Consider the following 3,617-nt stretch of genomic DNA (forward strand, 5'->3'; position numbering starts at 1 on the left):
GTTATTGTATTTTCTTTTATTTATTATTTTTTATATTTTATTTTTATTTTATTTTATTTTTGTTATTTTATTATATTATATTTTATATTTCATTTCATTTCATTTCATGTCATTTCATTTTCAGTCAATATCAGCCCACATGCCCAATCTGGGACATTTCAGGTGGAAGATTCTGCAGGCAGGAAGGATGGGGTTTCTATCAGGTGGCTTTTCCCTTTTTCCTCCTTCTGCCCCAGCCCAGCTGTGTCCTCACGGAAATCCTTCCCTGGCAGGGCGGGCAGGCCCTGGCACAGGTGCCCAGAGCAGCTGGGGCTGCCCCAAATCCCTGCAATTGTTCCAGGCCAGGTTGGACATTGGAGCAGCCTGGGATGGTGGAAGGTGTCCCTGCCATGGCAGGGGTGGGATGGGATTGGATTTAACCTCCCTTCCAACCCAAACCAGTCTGCAAAACCATGATTTTCTAAAAGTGCACAATGATTTTTTGGATTTAAGCTCCCTTCTAACCCACACCACTCTGGAATTCCACGATTTTCTGGAAGTGCCCCTTGCCCGGGCAAGAGGCACAGAAAAACTGGGGAGGGGCACAACCCCCAAAACATCCCAAAACAGCCCCAAACCATCCTAAAACAGCCCAAACCAGCAAAAATCAGCCCCAAAACAACCCAAAACAAACCCCAAAACAGCCCCAAAGCAGCTCCCACAGCAGCAGCACCGAGGGATGCGGCTCATTTTGGGAGCATCCCCAAAGGGTGACAGCGGCGGCCGCAGGGGGACGCGGGGCTGTGTCCTGTCCCCTCCCCGGGCCGTGTCCCCTCCCCGGGCCGGGCTCTGCGCTCGCTGTCGCCGCCCGGCTTTCCCCCCGTGTTTCCACAGCAACCCCCGGTGACAGATTTCCGTCCCTGACAGATTTCCGTCCGTGACTGGTTTCCTCCGCTGCCCTGAACGAGCGAGCTCAGCGCTGCCACATCACCCCCGACGTGCCAAAAAAATCCCAGAGCTGTCCCTGCACCCACCCGGGACATCCCAAAAACCCACACAACCCTGGCACATCCCTGGGACATCCCAAAATCCCGCCCAGAGCCTGGGACATCACCTGGGACATCTCAAAAACCCACCCTGCAACCCTGGCACATCACCCCCACATCCCAAAAACCCACCCAGCTCTGGCACCCTCCTGGGACATGCCAAAATCCCGCCCAGAGCCTGGGACATCCCAAAATCTCACCCAGAGCTGGTCCTGCAGCCCTGGCACCCACCTGGCACATCCCAAAACCCCACCCTGCAGCCCTGGCACATCACCCTGACATCCCAAAAATCCAGAGCTGGTCCTGCAGCCCTGGCACATCATCCCACATCCCAAAAACCCACCCAGAGCCTGGGACATCCCCAAAACCCCACCCACAGCTGTCCCTGTAGCCTTGGCACATCACCCCACATCCCAAAATCCCACCCAGAGCCTGGAACATCCCAAAATCCCACCCTGCAGCCCAGGCACATCACCTGGGACATCCCAAAAACCCACCCACAGCTGTCCCTGTAGCCTTAGCACATCACGCTGACATCCCAAAATCCCACCCAGAGCCCTTCCTGCAGTCCTGGCACTCACCTGGGACATCCCAAAATCCCACCCAGAGCCATCCCTGCATCCCTGGCACCCCCTGGAGCTGGCAGAGCCCCCCCACCCCTCCCCAGCGACCCCAGCACCGCCCAGGGGACAACGGGGCCGCATTCATCCCAAACTCTGCCCCCAGCGATGGTTTCAGGGTGCCAGAAATCCCCCAAAAAGCCCCTAAAAGGGCGGGCAGGGGGGTGAACAGCAGCAGAAAGGAAAGGGGGGAAAAAATTGATTAGGGAATGAAGGATGCCACTGGAATGCCAGGATTTTGGGAAAGGAAGTTCCTGTGCCCCTCGGGCAGCGGGCACAGCAGAGATGGGGCAGGGGGCACAATGCCCAAAACATCCTAAAACAGCCCCAAAACAGCTCAAAACAGCCCAGAACATCCCAAACCACCCCAAAACAGCCCCAAACAGCCCCAAAACAGCCCCAAAACACCCCAAACCAGCTGAAAACAGTCCAGAACATCCCCAAACATCCCAAAACAGCCCAAAACATCCCAAACAGCCCAAAACATCTCAAACCAGCTGAAAACAGCCCAAAACAGCCGAAAACAGCCCAAAACAGCCCCAAAACTGCCCAAAACACCCCCAAACAACTGAAAACATCCCAAACCAGCCCGAAACAGCCCAAAGCAGCCCCAAAATAGCCCAAAAAGATCCCAAACCAGCTGAAAACAGCCCCAAAACAGCCCCAAACAGCCCCAAAACATCCCAAAACAACTGAAAACAGCCCAGAACATCCCAAAACAGCCCCAAACATCCCAAAGCAGCCCCAAAACAACCCAAACCAGCCCCAAACAGCCCAAAACTGCCCAAAACATCCCAAAACAGCCCCAAACATCCCAAAGCAGCCCCAAAACAACCCAAACCAGCCAAAACCAGCCTAAAACAACCCCAAAACATCCCCAAGCAGCCCCAATATTGTGCATTTTGCTCCCTAAAATTGGCGTTTTGCCCCTGGTCGCCCTACAAATCCCAAATCTCCGGCTTCTCCATCCAGCCCGGGATTGTGACGGGAGCTGCAAAACTTGGATGTGCGGCCGCTGGAGAAGAGGTGGCCCCAGGGCAGGGTTCGGTTTGGTTTTTTGTCGGTGTTTAGATCCATGGAATGGCAGCGGGGAGCAGCAGGAGCAGCAGGGAGCATCCCGGGGAAAAGGGCAGGGATGGGAACTCGAGGAGCTTTCCCTCCCCTGGGCACCTCCCCCGTGCTGAGATGAAGCAGGAGTGGAGGTCAGGACATCAAAGGGACGGGGATTTATTAGATTCATTCCCATTTAGCCTTTTCTGAGCGCAGCCCATGGGGAGGGCAGAGCTCCCTCCCCTTCCTCACCCCCTCCGGACCCTTCCCCATCTGGTTTGAGGAAAATTCCGGGGTTTTTTGGGCCAGGCACGAAATCTGCAGGCTATACTTAGCAGCAGACAATGCAGTCCCCCTCCCAGCAGTGGCTCATTCCCTCGTGCTCCTCCCTCCTGCCCCAAAAATGTCGGGTTTGAGCAGAAATCAGCAATTAGGGCCCCGGACCTGGCGATGGCCAGCGGGATATTTATAGAGGACAAAGGGGATTTGCTGGGAACACACAATTATCTCTGGAGCCTGTGGAAAGGGCACTGGGTGCTCCTGGCGGTGGGGGCACAGCCCCACATCTCCATGGCAGGGCTGGGATGGCCAAAGCCAGGCAGGACCCGGGGTCCCAACCTCAAAATGGGACAAGGCTGCATCCAGGGCCACAGGGCAGAGCTCTGTGCAGGGAAAAACCACTCTGGAGGCTTCCCTGATGCTGGTTCCCCATGGAAAACAGGCTCTTCATCATCATCATCATCATCATCATCATCATCATCATCATCATCATCTTCTTCTTCTTCTTCTCCTTTCTTCTTCTTCTTCTTCTTCTTCTTCTCTTTCTTCTTCTTCTCCTCCTTTTTTCTTCTTTTCCTTCTTTCTTCTTCTTCTTCTTCTCCTTCTTCTTCTTCTCCTCCTTTCTTCTTCTTCTTCTTCTTCT

Source organism: Geospiza fortis, unplaced genomic scaffold (genome assembly GCF_000277835.1).
Source record: "Geospiza fortis unplaced genomic scaffold, GeoFor_1.0 scaffold23, whole genome shotgun sequence".
Classification (NCBI taxonomy): Eukaryota; Metazoa; Chordata; class Aves; order Passeriformes; family Thraupidae; genus Geospiza; species Geospiza fortis.